The following is a 17,914-nucleotide window of genomic DNA, read 5'->3' as shown; positions in this document are numbered from 1 at the left end:
TTTGAATCCAACAGGTCCAGACACATGAAGGTGTTTTAGCAGCTGTTACTGCACTACCAGATTTAATTAAACGATGACCAGAATTAATCTGCATTGAAGAGGCCACAGCTGCGGGGGCTTCATCAAAGGCCTTTTGATATGTTGATGTGTTTTTGATTCAACCAAATTACTGAAAGATTCTGCCTGTGCTTGGTCCGACATGTCAGCCATTCATATGCTTTTGTTTTCATCTTGTTTTGTGCAGTACGCATCTATCTACCTCTAGATTGATCGGCGTATCCACGTCAGAGTCTACATGTTGGACATTGCCGTTCTCACCCACTGCCCCTTTAGCGCCTTCCCACTTGTTTTCTTTAGGGGGTTTTTTGCCGCACCTTCATTATCTTTTCGAGCCGTGTTATATTTCGGTTGATTTCACCATCTGAACTTCGACTTGAATGCTAAGGGAGAATTCAGCCGCTGATGAGGGGGCTGTACTGATAACTGCAGCTGCACCAGGGCCTCACCAGAATAGCCTGAGGACTGAGAGCCTTGAGAAGAGGAGTGGCGATGTAAGGGGAAGCTGTTAATCGCTTTGAGTATCTTTGTAACAGATTGCAGATGGTCGTGCACTCTTTTAGGCGTATCTGATGCAGCTACTGTGTAGTTTGAGAGGTGCTGGCTAAATTTCCATCTCTTTCACAGCTCCATTCCCACCACAGTCGAAACATTCCTAAATGTAACAAGAGGGGAGGAAAAAAAAGAGAGAGAAGATTTTCAAAACTCAAAGAGACACTTCAATGTGGCCTAAAGCTTCCTTTATCATTTTTCTTTGAGAGAGCCTTATTAGCTTGAGGTGAGATCCATTAATGATGCATGGATGTGGTAAATCCATTGGTCATGTGTGATTATAGTTGGCAGGCTCAGCTCATTAAACAATAATTGAAAGTAGCACCCTCTCCATTCATAATGCCCATTTTCTCGACTTAGAAACCATTAGTTTAAGGTCTTCTTTTTGTTCAGGTCAACTCACCTCTTCAAAAGAATATTGAACCTGCACACTAGTTGTATGATAGATAGAAATGTTCTCTAATATTTGGATTTGAGAGGCAGAAAAGTTTGTCCATGTTATATTTGGAAAACATGTCAAGATGGTTGAAACAGTCAGGTTTTGGTTTATCAGCATATTATTAAGACGCAGATCTTTTGGGGATTGCATATGACCTAAAAATCAAATATGTGGAGCTTTGAAAACCAGTTGTGAATAAGGCGGCAGCTGAAAGTAGCTCTAGATATTGTAACATCTGCAAAAAAAAGCTGCTTTGGTTTGACACTGTGAGCTGCGCGTACACTGGACGCTCGTTGCACATCACTTTGAAACCGATGGCTGGTTGCTTACACATATCCTGGGCACCGGTTGCTAGGTGACCCTCTAATGTACTTACTTTAATGCCAATCAACAGTGTTGTTCACTCTCGCTGGTAGATGCTTCAGTGGCTCGCCTGAAGTTTATCTCATATCCCAACCACTTCGCAGTTGCCAAATATCATTCACTTTCTGTGGTCTCACGAATCACTTCTGGTATTTATGAAGAGGGCTGCTGAACGAAAACGATTGCACAGACATCTGGTAAAACATTGGGGGTATAAATATAAATGGGGGGAAAAAGTTGTGCAAATTCTTTACCTTTTTTCTACATTTTTTTTTCTACAATGTGCTCTTCCACTCTTCATTTTCCTCAGGTTGGCACTCACATAATAGTCATCTTGTCTGTATCAGACTTTTAAGACCTGGTTTGATATTTAAAAAATGCAGACATGAGCTCACGGTGTTGTACAGCTTCTATTACCTGATCAGTTATCTCCAGTCTGATCCTGTTGAATTCAATCCATTTCACTTCGCTCCAGTCTTCAGTGGTCTTATATATTGACAGGGAAAACTGGCATTTCTAGGTTGATCCCTAATCCTGTTGGTGAAACACCTTTGTGACCTGGTCATTTTCTTTCACCTTTTCCTTTTTATCTACCCGAATGGGGTCTTGGTCCACCTCTAGCAGTTCTAATGAGGTGCGTGTCCAATTAAGATGCAGCTGCCTCCTGTGTTGTGAGAGCCATTCTGTTATTGATGTCATCCCTTGATCATTTTTCACAGCTGCTTCCAATATCCTGCTCTTTATGAGAGCCTGTTTTCATCTTTTATGTGCTAGCATTTGTGTGCATATGTGTGCAAATATAGACTGTGCAAATACATCTGGTGGCTTTGTGTTTGTGCAATATGTATACGTGCATATTCAAATTTCTGTGTGCGCGTCTTCCTCCGTGCATCCTTTTTAAAACATTTTCTTGTGTGTGTGTGTGTATGTGTGTACTTGTCGGTGTTGGTTCCTATCCTGATTACCAGTCTTACGCTGCCTGTCTGACCACTAGGGTTGTCTCCTTTGATTGCATTGATTTAGTGCCCGCTGCATGCTGTAATGAAAGATGAAAAATGAACAGCATGCTCTGACTATGAGGTAATTGGCCTGCACCTTGCTTCTCATCGCTCTCATGAGACTGAGGGTGAGGATGTTAGGAGACATTAGTGTGCGAGGGAATCATGCGAGTGCTGCTTTGTGCGAGCATCTCTGTCTTTTGCTTTTTGGGGGCGGGGGTAATAGGAAACATTTAAGGCTTGTGATCTTCATGCTTCTGTGGGATTTTAGTGGCAAGAGCATGAAAATTGGACGTGTGTTCTGACAGCCCGTGTTCTCTCAACCCAATGTTGCTCATGCATTGCTAACACTATAGCACACAGTTGGCTGTCTATTAAGCACACGTGGCTAAACAGGGTACCGTCTTATGCAGCTTTCTTGCAATAAATTGCACTTTCATGAACAGAAATTTTTTGCAGGGCTGTACTATATTTCAGTTGAATTTCAATTGGTTTTAGTTCTCCACCCAATTATGTGGTGAAGGCTGGATGCAGTAGGTGGGATTCACTACAGGACTGTTTTATTGGACTGCATTAGTTTTAGCTAGTTCTACATAATGGGTGTTTGTGTGTGTGTGTGTGTTTTGTGGAAAGCAGCACCATAAAAAAGAAGCTGATATTTGCATTGCAGAGCCACTTTGCTGTGTGGGCCAGATGCTTGACTGGCAGGATTGTCTGTGAGTGAGCAGATGGTTTGGAAGAATAAGTCTCGTCAGAAAGTGGATGGCGGCCATGCGATGATCACTCTCACAGCAGACACTAGCTTTCGCATCCAGATTTCTGTCTTTGATTTGGTTTGGAAACAAAACGCTTTGGTTAAGGTCAGGTAAATCTAACTGGTCTGAATGTGAGTCACTGACCTTTTCTTTCAAAGCAGAACAAAATAATTTCATCGCTTTTATCAGTGCACATTTGGTAAATGGACTGGTTGTTATATAGTGCTTTTTCACTATTTAAGCACTCTGTACAACATGCCTCATTCAAACACTTTTTTTTCTACACTTAAAAGTTTGTTTTTTTTATCTGGCATTCACATACAGTCATGCTCTAATGAACGCATCTTGCTTGAGGACACTTTGGCATACAGACTACAACAGTCAGGAATCAAACCACCAACCTTCCAATTAGCAGATGACTAGCTCTACTTCCTGAGCTGAAGTCACCCCTAAGACAAGACTCACCCATAGTTTACTACAAAGTACTTCAGCAGAAAAAAAATGTGTTATGTGTGATTGTCTCACTAAGGTCTCAGCCACACAGGCCTAGGAACTGGTTCATGGCCCCGGGAATCCTCTGATTGCTAAGGAAAGATGTTTATTCACTGACCGATTGGTGAGAATTGCTGTTGCTGGGTGAAATCTGTGACAAAGAGGGTGCTGCATCACAAACCTTCTTGTTTTTGTCTTCAAAAACTCACAAACTAACCAGCTAAATGAGTTGAAGCGGTTTGATGTAAAAGTTTTGCTGTTGAAACCAACATATTTTTAAAGACGCAACTTTTACTTTGAAAGGGATCAGTCACCGTTCCTGGTTTGCATATCCTTCTTTAAATTATCAAAGAGGCTAGGTGGTGAGAATTTGCAGTCAAATTGGTGTCTAGCATTTTGCAGATACCCACTAAAGCAACTGGAAAGAGGATTTTCAGTCAGCACTGCATACCTCTTTGTGACCAATAGTAAACAACCGCTCACCAAATGGTCAGGTATTACACACCTTTCCCTAGCGACCAGTGGTTGCCATGGGCTCACCTTCCAGTCACTAGCCCTGCGTGACTGGGGCTTGAGTAATTTCACAGGGACTGCCGGGAAACCTCCAGCAGCCACTTGAATTTGGCTGGGGAATACATATGTCTAATCGCTTAGTAAATAATATATTTGCAATCTAGTAAAGCTAACAATATTTCATCATTGCAGTAAAAGAAAATGAATGCTGCGTGCTATCCAGTAAATGTTGAGATTTGTGAATACATTGTAGACCCAGCTCCGTGCATTGTGTCCAGCTACATTAACTAGCCTTTGTGCTGGGTTTTAGGGAGTGCCTGACTAATGGCCTGGAGGGAAAAGATTAGTTCAGGGTGCTTAGAACTGATCTCAGCCCTCCAATAGCTTCAAATGGATGCTCATTGCAACTGTCAAACCACAGGAGAGTGAAAAAATGGTGTATAGCATATGTAAGATATAAGCTTACATATGCTATACACCATTGGGCAGGTTTTAGACATTTTAGTCCCTATTTCACCGCGATATTTTTCAAATTTAAAGCCAACCATATTCACAAATTTTACAATAGGTACTCAGCATTATAAGTTGCTTGACATAGCATTACTCTCAGTTGCTCAGTAAACCTAGCTTGGATTGTATACAGCAGACTCTTATTACCTCTTAGTAGATGGCGCAGTAAACTGAAAAATGTCTGCTCTTCAGTCCCAAAGGCTCACTTGCTTGGCAACACACAGTGCAGTAATGCCCACACACAGTGTAAACAGGGAAACAGGAAACACACTGGAAAATAGTTACATCACACTTCCCCCACAGCACACAAAAGCACACGGACACACTCATACGCACAAACTCCAAAAGTCTGCAGGTTTACTTCAGCCAAATATACGTTTTTTTTGGAAGTGTCAGACACGAGTGTTTCCCTCCCTGTTAACATGCTTTCAGGATCTTGTAATGCAGGATATGTAAATGCTGTCACACTAATGAGATATATTTGTGATACAAGCTGTTAGCCTTGCTTTTAGCTTGTCGTCAGTTCATGTGGTGAATTTTTTGAAAAGGTTTTATTAATTCAGTGCTGTTTGTAGGTGGAAATGGTCAGGCAACATCCACTTCAGACAGATGAATGACAAGAGAATTAGGGCTGAACGATTATGGAAAATAATCTAATTGCGATTTTTTTGCCCCAATATTGCGATTGCGATGCGATATGCGATTATTTTTTAAGGTCTTTGTCTTCTGTATTATTAAACAAAGACAAGCAATACATCATATAGTATGGCCAATACTATATTACATTAATTTTAAACTGTTCTTTCCTGGAAGACAGACCTCTGTTATGATGACATGAGGTGATGCATGAATTGATGACTGACATTTTTATTTAACTTCTTCAATCACAACAGTATATTTGAACATACACAATAGTTTATTTTTAGCTTACAAACATCTGAGCATAAAGTGCTGACAAGGAACCCTGGTGTAAACATTAAAATGAAAGTCAGTACAATGTGCAGATTGCAGAAATATACATAAAAAAAAATCAGTGGCTTTACCACACTCAGTTTTTCGACATCTGTGAACTACTAGACAGTCATTCAATTAAAAAATAATATTAAATAAATAAAACTAATAAATAAAAAATACACACATCTTACTGATCTCTGCAGTCAGTAACATTACACATAAAGTGCAAACATAATAGCAATTGTATAAACACACACACAAACACGCCTTTAAAGTTTAAAGGCGTGAAATTGGACGGTCTAGCCTTCTGAATAGTTTACACAACTACTTTCTCGCCTGAAAATATGTTAAAAGTTTATTTTGTGACCCAGAAAGATTAGTATGAGTAATTTTAAAACTTAGTAGCGGCCGCCATTGCTGGAAACTGGAGTTTGGCTGGGCCGCGCTATGAATTCTGGGATATGGTAGTAATTTGGACAGCCTTATAATCGCAGTATAATCGCAGCCTTTGCGGTTAGAAAATTGCACTTGATCATGTCGCGATATTATCGCAAATGCGATATATCGTTCAGCCCTAAAGAGAATTACAAATTACCTCTGATCAGACGGCTAGTATAAATACAAAGGATAGTGCAGTGAGTTAATGCTGCCTCGTAATGCAGATAAGTGTTGGGTTTTTTTAATCAAAAGCTATCCGCACGGTTTGATGGCTTTGAAAGTATAAAATCATTTCTGCAGAAAAAGCTTTGTCAGTCATGTGTGCGTACTGTACTGTAGATAAGTCTGATTAAACACTGCAATCTGCAGCAGTGCAACAGGAACCTCTTCTGTTAAAAACATCCTCTCCTGGCTTCAGCATAGGAAGATTTGGAAGCCTGCATTCACTGATGGTTGCTGAATGTGGTCCTCCTCCAAGTACCTAAACATCCATAACTTTTTGTGCTGTTCCTGGAAAACCTTCATCTCTTTCCTTGGACTACATGTAGCAAGCTTAGAAAGTTGGGAGGCCTTAAAAAAAAACACCAAAAAAATAAAACAGATGGTCCACTTTTTCCGGGCTGTAAATTAATTTTGCTGCACAATCGTGTTGGTTCTGCTGCTCTAATATTTGAATACACTGTGGCATTAGGCTGTGTTGTTTGCTGATCCCAGCAAACAATGGTTTTCATCAATATAATATTGCAATATCAATATAATATTGCAGCATTAGACTGACTTTAAAAGATAAAAAAAAAATCATTTTGCTTACAGTGAATACAAATGTCTTTTATATCAGTTAGTAAGCTAGCTAACAATGAGGGATCACAGGTCGGTGTGCATTCTGATCCGTGGGGTAATAGTTGCTATAAACAATTTCAAGGTAAAACAGTTAAGGGGTGGTTGGTGTTAGAAGTGATGGGATTTAACTGGCTGTAGCTTCGTATTCAGTGTGCACACACGATCACTGACAGTCAAGGTAATGTGTAATGGTAATTCTTTCATGTTTTGTATTAAATTCTCTCCTTTTTACGCTGTCTTGCTATTTTCTGACTCCCCAACTACTACTGCCAGTAAAAGGATTACTGATGACATGCATGATTACAGTGGATGAATACTTTGAGCACAATCATGCTCCTAAATGTAGACAGTTTAGGAGTAGACAAAACTGTAATATTATTACAATTCCACTTGTCTTTCCAGTGACATTGCATGGCCATGCCGTCGCTATATACAGTATGTAATTGGCAGTAACAGCACAGCTTCATCAAGAAAATAATACTTTCAATCCAGGATGTAGCCTGTCCAGCACTTGAACGTTGCCACAGGATGAGAGCGAGGTGAGGTAGAGTGATTCACACGATATGAACTCTGAATGACCTGTTCTGGCTGAAAAGCTCCTGCACTTCAAGAAGCCTGCATTCAACGTGTATAACATTATGATGTTTTTTCTTTTTAAATCTACAATAAGCAGATATAAGGCTCAGTCTGAGTGAATTAATTTTGCACTCCTGGTAGCTGTACTCATATTTCCATAATGTTTGAAGCTGTTAAATTTCCTTTTTTTGTCATCTTTTTTTCTGTGTTAGCTACTGTAGTACAAACAATTTTGGGTCAGTGTTATTTCAGTTCAGTAGTTCTTAATGTTTATCAAAAGAAACATGAACATATTAGGTGTAAAGTGCAGATAGTGATTACTGGTTTTAATTAACAAGTGTCTAGAAATGCCTATTTGTGCAACTTTAGAGGTTACCTGAGTAATCAATGAGTGCACCAGCTTGAAGGAAGGTGTCTGACTGATGGATGCATACAAATACAAATATATACATTACCAAGCATACATTCCTCCACTTTCTCACAGTATTATAGGATTATAAGAACACTATTATGTTTCTTGGTTTCTGTATGCCGCTTTTGCTGGCATGTGATTTTTTTAAAATGATATTTTATTCTGATTTTGTATTATAAGTAAACTATCATATTTTTTTGTTAATCAAACTTGGTTTCTCCATAAGCTAACTTTTTCTTACTGCTTCTTCCAGTGATGTAACTGGTAGCCTGTAAAGCTGTGCTTTCAAACTAGTTTCCCCATCACTGCATACATACTGAAAGTACACTTAAGAATGCATTAAGCCTCAGAAAAAATAGAGCTGTTGATTTTAGAAAGCTGTCAGAGGACCTTGTCACGTTTGAATTGCTCATTGATTTATGAGAAAAGGGCCTTCCTTCGACTGGTCACTGAAAAATATACCCACTGGTTTCCGTGACAACAGGGAGCTCACCTGGAAATGAACTCTTCATGCCAACAGTGCTGAGGCAGTGCTGTGTTTCCAAGGATGTTGAAAGGCTTTGTGATCAAACGCCCTCTTGCTTTCTTACCGTTTGTGGAAATATTGCTCTTCTGTTTCACTGTTGCTTTGCTCGACCTGATTTGAGCTTTGATTGCTTGTCTTGTATTTTCTGGAGTATGCAACCTAAATTTCAGCACTCATTTATACTCACTTTTGGACTGTAACTCCGCAGAGTAGGTGGCACCTTGGTGGAGGTCATATTTTCCCATCTGTCAGTTTGTAAGCAGGATTACACAAAAACCACCTGACTGATTTTGATTAGATTTGATGGAGAGGTAGAGCAAAGGCTGGGCAAAGGAGGAACCAAGATCATTTTGACCTGGGTGGGGGGGGGGGGGGGTCAGAACAGATTTGAGAGACTGAGGAAGACTTGCAAATAATTTCCATCTAACAGTTAAATCCCTGTCCTGCTGTAACTATGTCAATGTTTGCGGAGGAATTTCTGAATTTCTGTTTAAAATCTATGAAGTTGTGGCTGGAATCTGAGTGTAAATACTTAATGTGAATTTGTGACTATTAATCTTTATTATCACAATTAGATTGCATGGACCAAAATGCTAACTTGCCCCATTCAATTACAAACTAATAGCAGACTGACTCAGTTTTATTGCCATTTTATCCATGGCTTGACACAGCAAAGCTGCTTTGAGGATGACAGCTGACTGCGAGTGGGCATTTTAATGGAAAAAGGATCCAAATTCATTGCAAGAATTTTGTTCAAGCCATAGTCTTCAACCACTGCTTTCCTTTCCTTCTTTATCTAATAAATGATTTATTTTGTATAAAAGGTGGAAAAGGTTCTCTGTCAAGGAGGAGAAAATAGTTGTTTATTTGGCTTAGATCACAATAGAAATGTTATCGTGTGTGTGTTACAGCGCCGAGCTGTCACTGGACTTAAAAAACACTGCTAGACTCCAACCTCATTGTGCTCTGGCATATTGAATAAGCTGGAAATAAGGAGCTAATTTTAGAATCCAATGTACCTTGATGTTTGACTAAAGAAATAATGGCCATCATGCCACAGCGTCTCTTAATTACTTCTGTTGTGGGTTTGATTAAGGCGCCGCGGTGCCGTGTCGTCTCTCAGGAATGAAATGTGTGTTGATATCTCGGTGTGCTGGCCCTTATGTGCTGGTGTGCATTTATGTGTATGCAGCTGTCTTCATGTTGCAGTGGGGGGTAAAATTGATTTGAGAGCCAGAACTACTTAATCTTCTTTTAAAATTGGTATTTGACAGAAAGCTTATCTCACATGCCAGAGAGGAGGATGTGGAGGTCTGAGGGGAAGGGGAGGGGGGAGGGGGGAATGGAAGGAAGAAAATGAAAGTGCGATTGGTGTCTTTTGCATCAGTGGCCTTCTTCTGCATTGGCTTCTTTGTTTAGACTCTAACTTGTTTCTGCTGCATAAAGCAAGGGACTTGCAATCTGTGTTTCTTTTTTTTTTCTTCTTGTATGCAGAGGGACACACAATATATCGAAGCCAGATGTCTTAAAGCAGTATTCATCCATATTTCTCCCCTTGTCGTGTGGTGTGGGTTCGTCTGGTGTACTCTTGCTTTCCCCCACAGATCAAAGAAATCCAGAGAGTGGTATTAGATGATTTTAAAATTCCCCATAGGTGTGAATGTGTGTGCAAATTGTGTCTGTCTCTGTGTTAGCCTTGCGACAGACTATTGACATGTACAGGGTGTACCTAAGCCCCCGTCACCCTGAATCGGATAGGTGGATGGATTGTTTCTTCACTTTCCGGTACAAGTTAATTGTGGTTTCATTGCAGCTAATTTAGCTCTTTATTTTAGCCGTGCGTTGCATACTGAAGGAAACCTTCTCAACAGTAGATATTCATAAGGTACGTATTTGATTGTAGATGCTGATAATAACACACCTACCTTGTCAAAAGTGTTCCTTACTCTGCGTTGGGCTTTTTTTCACCCAGGAATGCAGTTTAGTTTTCTTCTGTGGTCTCACAGGCCTTTTTTGGGTTGCTGAGCTGGCCAGTGCAAGCCCTCTTTTTAACAATGCCCCAGGCTGTTGATATGGCACCTCCTAAAGTTTCTATCCAGGGCTGCATATAAAACAAAATAGGCACCCGCTAAAGAGATTTTGGTCTTTCCTCAAACAAAAATTGCCATTAGTGTGACAAAATTGTTTTGTGGGGTTTCATTTACTTGCGCATAAAAAACACTTTTGCTCTTCAAATATCCAGAAATAACAGGAAAACACATAGACCGCTGTTAGGTAAGATGACACCGACTCTTTGTCTTAAATGTATAAAGATTTATGTGTGTAGTAAGCTCCCAAAGGCCCATTTTAGCTTGGCAAAAAAAACAAACCAAACAAAACCCTGCTGTCTTTCTGTGAGGTGTTACAGTACTCAAGCCTAAGCAGAGACATAAATAAGAAAACCTCATCCATTTATCTTTAAGAGATGGTGAAGTAAGTGATGAAAGATCCACCATATATTACAAAGTTGATTTTTAGCGTGCATCAGCACATTAACTTCCAGAGGCCCTTTTCTTAGATTGCTGATGAACATGTTTACGTGTGATTCAGCAACTAGCATTTGATCTTGAGCCAAGTAATGCGATGCAAGACGTGCAACTGCTGTCACATCCTCCTGTTGTATTAAAAATCTTCACCTTTGTGATCACAAAAACACTCTAACATCCGTAACACTACAGTCTAAATGAGTGCACTGGAACTGAAATCTAAAAAAAAATGTATGAAATTTGAAAGTGATGCAGAGCTTGTTTAAGATTTAATGTTTGAATATTATCATAGAGGGCTTAAATTTTCATTTTGTACAACCTTATTTAGAATCTTGGCATTCGGAGGCTGATTCCACATGAGGAGAGGAAGCCTGCATTATTCATTTAGATGGAAAAGACCGTGACAAGATGCAAGAGTAACTTGATGATCGTGACGATGATATCTTTATTGTCTGCTGGGAGGAATTCATTTCACGTGACAGACTGTTACTCAACGTATAACGCTGCAAAACAAACAACCATACAACTGCACATGAACAGACCTTCGTAGCCCAACCGTACAAGTAAATCATAAATATAATGGAAACCTAATGTATACTGACAGGCAGAGTATCCTCGGCATAATTCCTATCAGGCTTCAGCTCCATGTACAGCCTAAAGCAGCTTGTGTTTTCCTTTTGGAATATATGCTAGGTCATTCATGCCGTGAATCCCTTCCTAATTAGTCAAGTCTAAGTAAAATTGTAGACGTCACCTTGCTTAGAGATGCTGGCAGCATTCCTACTTTAATTCATTTTCGTTGCTCAGTATTGGGAGTGAAAACAAGGCAAGAAGCTACGCAGATGAGCAATGCAATGTCATTAATGTTTCTCTATCATCTATAATTTGTTGCCCTGTCTGGCTGTTTGTTCCTGTCCCCTGAAATTATTCACAAAATCTCTGCCTTCAGAATGTTTCTAGAGGAAAGGGAAGACAACAGCTTTCGCTTTGCGTACGGTTTATAATAGGGCTGCATGACTGGGAGGCAAAATGATCATCATGATTGTTTTGATCATCATTGAGATCACAATTACTTGTCATAATTATTTATTGATTTTAGTGGCAAAAAATGTTTTTCTTGCATCATGATTTTTGCTGCATATCTGCCTTTAACCCAGTGTTACTCAGCCTCAGAATGTAGCACATGCTGATTTAAATATGATGGAGTCATGCTCATTTAGAGATGAAAATTAATTTAATTGTGCAACATTAGTATGAATTATAGTATATAAATCCAATGCACAACTGCCTTAAACCTGCATTCTTTCCGTTTGCCAGCAAGGGGCGACTCACCAAACTGCAAAAAGAAGCTAATTTGTGTAGAAGTCTATGGGAAATAACCCTTTAATTAATTTATGAACTCAGTAACCACTTTGCTGATGAAGTGATGATCATGGAGTATGATAAAGTAACGTATTAACTGGCATTTATTGTCTGTTTATAAATAACATATGATGAAGTCCATTCCATAAATTGTTGTGGGGACGTACATAAACAGGCTCTTGGGTTCATTCGACTTTGTTTATGACTGATGAATTTTAGAGTTTGACTTTGCAAAAGTGTCTCTAGAAAATACTGGTGGGCTACAAGGCCAAGCTATTCCTCAGGTTAATTATTTCTGACAGCTCAGCAACAGTGTTGTTTTTACATGAAAATAACTTTGGTATAGACTTTGCAAACCTTCTCTATGTGCAGCTAGGAGCGTACAAGAAACAATACAAGTAAAGCATTGGAGAAAATCTCCAAAATGTGATATTGGTAATTTTTCCTTTGTTCGGCCATTCTTGCTTCTTATTCGGTGCACGTACATGCACATAATTCCTGCTTCAGTTTCACCACTGAGAGATGATTTGAAAAACAGCAGAGCGAGATCAATGATTTGAACTGAACTAAAGGCATTTGTTATGATGACCAGGCCTAAGAACTCCACTTTAACTCTAATCCATTACATTGATCGCTAAATCACACATATTTTCTCTATTCTTTCCAAAATTTAGCAGCAAGTGCTCAGACTAAGTCTAATGTGTATTTACTGATAGTGCATGCAGGGCTTGTACGGTGCAGTTATATATTGCGAGTGGGTGGCTGAGCAGACAGTATTTGTTGATAAACTGAATGTGCAACCAATGCATGCATTTGTTTTTTAAGTGTGCTTTTTTTCTCCTCTGCCTGTGTACTTTATGTAATGCATGTGTACAAGCCTGCCTCCCCATAAGGGGATCCACAATACTTGTTCAGGGTGGGAAAGCAGCTATCGGTGGGTTCCCAATTTTAGACCGAGACATGAGGAATAAGCTGCTATGATTAATTAGAGCTTTGTTATTTCTGTTTATTGTGGAGCTTAAGTTCTTAAGTGTTGCTCAGAGGTGATGCCTCAAAATTGAAGACCTTCTTTTTCCTCTCTCTTTTTTGCCTTTATACCACCCTCACCTTCCTTTATAGTCCTGATTATTCTTCCTCTTGAGCTTAAGAAAAGAGAGGGAAAAGACACGATAACAGGGTTTTAATCCACACTACAACATGGAGACAATGCTTTGCAGTTTGTGGAAAAGCGGCATGTGGCCCTCGTACTATTTGCGTCACTGCTTTCTTGCTTGGTGCTTTCATTTTGGAATTGCCCATAAAAAAGCAAGTATTTTCTGGGGAGAGGATGCTTGTGCTCGTATCCTATTACCGGTTGATTTTTCTCTTTCATTATCCATCCACTCTCACACAAGTGCTCACAGAACACAGATACACATGTACAGAATTACACTTGAAAAGACATGCAAATCTCTCTACAAATCCTTCATGAAAGGTGCAAACATGCACTTCCAATGCAACTAGGCACATACAAAGCTAAGAATCTTCACGCTGTCCTACATGCACACACGCACGCAGTCTCGTATCTTGGGCTAGTGATTAAAAAGCATCATTATCTCGCTATGGCCGTAATGAGAAGCACACACCTGTTTTCCACAGCTGTTCCCAATCACAAGCTGTCGCCCTTCACTCTAGGACCAGAAGCTCTGGAGGTGATGACTACGCAATGTCATAAATCACCTGCTGAGAATCCAGTCACCACGGAAACATGCCTCATTAGAATCTGCTAACTGAAGAGAGTTGTCCTTTACCCCTTCACTCACAGTCCTGGAGCAGAATGGGCTTTAGTCACTGTAGCTTTCAGCCTACCCTTTGGCACTGGCTCCATTCAGGACATGTATAGCATGAGCTCACGGTGTGTGCAGTCAAAGGCACTGGTGATGCCTGGTTTCATGAGTCATGGGGCTTTTGCTGAGGTTACATACGGGCTGAAGGATAGCTGATATGAAATACATCATATCCTCCCTTTTCTCCCAGTGCAGTCAAGTGTGCACATCCATTTGTAGAAAATAAAGGGCTTTGAACTGATGATTCTACATATTTCCAAGTTCAAGTAATGTGCAGTCAGGTCTGGGCTGCCATACTAAGAAATGAGTCTGAAAGTATGTGTATTCTTTAAAGCCTGGTGTCTTTGCTGCCTGCAAACCTTCTGCCTCTCCATAAATGTCACCAATGACAATTTGCGAATGGATAGTGTTATATCTCCAGCAGGTTCTCCCTTTAAAAGGCTCTTCTTTGTCCCTTGAGCAAGACATTTCAAAGATGTTCCTGAATAATGACTGACAGAGTAGACTGAGATGGTTATGCAAGAGCCGTCAATGTTACGTTTATGTCTTTCTCAAATTGTCGGTGGAATAAATCACGCATGCTTTAAGGACAAAAAAAAAATGTCTAGGTGGTAGGTGGTTCCTTTCTGAAAGGAAAGCAAGTTTTCATTTTATCAACAGTAAGAATATTTCTAATGTTCTTGAATTATTCAGTAAATAAGGATTTAAAATTTTCCTTGAGGCTCTTTCTCACTGTCTTGAATGATGCATAGTGACATTTTAAGTGTTTATCAGTAGTTTGGGATATAAATTTGATTTCAATGGCTGGAAGAAGAAAGCCGGTTTTCATTTGCCATCCTGCCTGTGTGTCTGGCCTTTTCATTTAAGACGCTGCTTACTGTCATATCTGTGGATCTAGATTTCGTTCTGTGTTGCAGTTTGCCTCATTTCTTCTGAGCATAACTCTGCAAGAAACATTTTAGTTTCATTTCCTTTGAGTCTGCCTTTTTGATTGTTACACCAGCCATTCACTTTGGTTGGTGTGCCTCTTCTAGATGTTTGACATTTCAATTTAAACGTGCTACAAATCTTTTTGGCCAAGAGGGAAGATAGACAGAAAAATGCAGGGAAAGAAGACGTGTGGGGGATGGGAGTTGATGGATGGAAATCAAAAGGCCCACTGGTGGGTTGTAGTCTTGTCAGTATGAACGAATATTGACTTTGATAGTAATACTGTGTTTTATTGTTAATTAAGCACTGAGGTAGTAATTAAAAAAAAAAAAAAGCTTTAAAACCTCAAATTTTTAAAGATAGTGCCCCTTCCGATATTAATGTGATAGCTTTTACAGTATAAACAGTATAAATGCAGTCTGACAGCTGCAGGACATAAACACATTTATATGATTCTATAACATATATTTTAATATTGCTCTGCAGTACTGCAGTGCAGCAGTAGTGACTTTACCTATACTAAAAAGTCATCCTTTATGTGGATGCTGCTTGCTCATTGTTTCAGTTTAGTGTTTCTCTTGTGTCACAGTTTTTAAAACTGATCCAAGTTTTGCTCCAGGTATCTAATAAAAGAAAAATGTAGTGATGATTATTGTCATGATACTAGAATTTCAAAGAGACAAAATAGATTGATAACATTTGCTTTCTAGCGACCACATTATTAGCTGCTACCTTGCTGATAACTTAATAGACAGCTAATATGAGTAAATGGTGTGTCTGATATCCAGGTGCGGGTGTTGTTTCTGCATCCTTTGCCATAATAATGTTAGTCCAGGATAAACTATGTGACTGGCCAAATTTAGGCTACTCATGTTGGTTTGCTAGTGATAGTTTTTAATAACATTAGCTTGCTAATTAGAAGTTAATGTCTTGGCTAATGCTAACTGAATGCTTAGCCAATGTCCCTGGACAGTTGCAATGTTGATCCTGGACCAATGTGATTATGATGACGTAGAAACAACGCCAACACAAGGATATCAGATCGTGCGGCTGCTAGTTAAATGGCTAACGTCAATGTGCACATGAACCAGGTTAATGTTTATGCCAACTGTGTGGTTGAAATACTTAAGTGTGGTTGAAACACTGAAGTTTTACTGACCTTTTAAAATTCAACTTTACAACTGAACAATCATGTTGTTGGGATGTCATAGCTTTGAAATGTGGGTTCAAAAAATGCCAATATAATAAATATATTATCAAGTTAGGTTTGATATTAGCCAAATTTAGGTTACTGTTGTTGGTTTGCTAGTGATACTTTTTAGCATTAGCTAACATCTTGGCTAATGCTAACTGAAGACTCTGACTATGTCATAGATCCGTTGTAATGCTAATCTAACCAGGTTACTATGATAGTGTAAGAACAAAACCAACCAGAGATGTCAAAATGTGGAGTTGCTAATAGTTAAATGGCTAACATTAATCCACACATGAGCCAAGGTTTATATTAACTGTTTATGTTAACTGCTCCTGTTGTTGGAACAAGAGCTTGACTGACCTTTTGAAATTAATCATAAAAACTGGTGTGTCTAAAAATGTACTATTATGCTCGTTATATTCACCCTGGCGAATAGTGTCGCCTGACAAAAGTGACCTCACACAAATGGCATTCAGTCAGTCTTGCACCTCTTGACTTTTTATAACCTTTTGTGTTGTGCTGTTGCTGACGCAGCCAGGTGGAAGGCACAAGTGTATGATTGTGTGTGTGTGTGTGTATGTGAGTGTGTCTGTGTGTTTTAACCACCATTTTAATGGTATAGTACTAGTATAATTTATTAGTTAAAATTTTCATTTTCTCAAATTTTTATTTTGTTTAAGTATTCTTTCATCTCTGTTATCCAAAGGGCAGGCTGCTCTCCCCCAGTTTCCTAAACTACGTTAGTTTACTAGTGATATGTGGTTCTTGCAGTGGCCTTCTTTTTCTCAGCATCTATGACATCGCTATAATTATACAGGCATTTTAATCAGTTCTGGACACAGATAACAAAGGGGGGCAGGTATGGGAAGCTGAATATGGGAGGCTCGACACAGATCAGTTTCTTGCATTGGGATGGAGAAAGATAAGGAGAGAGCAGCTTTTTCATCACTGCAGTGTATTGATATACAATCCCAGCCTTTCTCATTTCTCCAGCTTGTGTGTATGTGAGTGAAAAGAAGCAGGTGGAGTAACATACAATATACCCTGCTACCTGTTTAAGCACAAATTACAACTCAGGGCAGTCAACAGATTATCCTGATAACTATTATTCTTTTGTTTCCCCACCTTCTCTCTCCCCTTCTGTCTCCCTTCTGTTTCGGTTCTCTTTTTTAGGTAAGTGACAAAACAGCATGGATTATATGTGAACATAAGATGCCTCAAAAGGTAATGTAGCTGTTTTTTTTTTCTGTTTTGTGATGTGAATACATTTTTTATTATAGTTAAAAACTGAAAAACAACCCAATTAAAACACCTTCACCATCAAATTACTGCTACTTCTAGTGCATTAAGCACTAATCCCTAACACGATGATAATAACGCAAAGGGAATCTTTCTGGGAGGAACATCAGCAGCTTCATTCTGTTTTTATGTTCATTACTAATTGTTAGTTTGCCAGTGTGTGTAATGGGCCTATCATGAGCAGTGTACATCTGCACTCCCTTCACCTAATGGCGGTGGTGTGTTTTGCTGCTAATCTGTTTATCTAATCAGATGCTGAGGTTAGGGGGTCTATCTCATTAACTTGCAGGATATTGATTTCCTGCGTTTAGGGCAAAGCGCTCTACAGCAGCCTGCTTCTACATTCCCAGAT

The 17,914-nt window shown here is 39.4% G+C and overlaps 1 protein-coding gene across 5 annotated transcripts in view; it reads left to right on the top strand.

Moving 5' to 3' along the window:
• The window catches only part of pde4d (phosphodiesterase 4D, cAMP-specific), a 211,950-nt gene that overhangs the window by 111,020 nt on the left and 83,016 nt on the right, over window positions 1-17,914 (top strand). The window contains exon 2 of one of the 5 annotated variants that reach the window (XM_085425795.1): window positions 17,437-17,487. The exons of the other annotated variants lie outside the window; for them this stretch is intronic. The gene's annotated coding sequence lies outside the window, so the exon portion shown is untranslated. The remainder of the gene's footprint in view (window positions 1-17,436; window positions 17,488-17,914) is intronic. 5 annotated transcript variants of the gene reach the window in all.

The sequence above is a fragment of the Rhamphochromis longiceps genome, linkage group LG12 (genome assembly GCF_057381845.1).
Source record: "Rhamphochromis longiceps isolate RC_006_pf linkage group LG12, R_longiceps_female_GT1.1, whole genome shotgun sequence".
Lineage (NCBI taxonomy): Eukaryota > Metazoa > Chordata > Actinopteri > Cichliformes > Cichlidae > Rhamphochromis > Rhamphochromis longiceps.
Note: the sequence above shows the minus strand (reverse complement) of the source record. Positions and strands in the feature narration are given on the sequence as shown.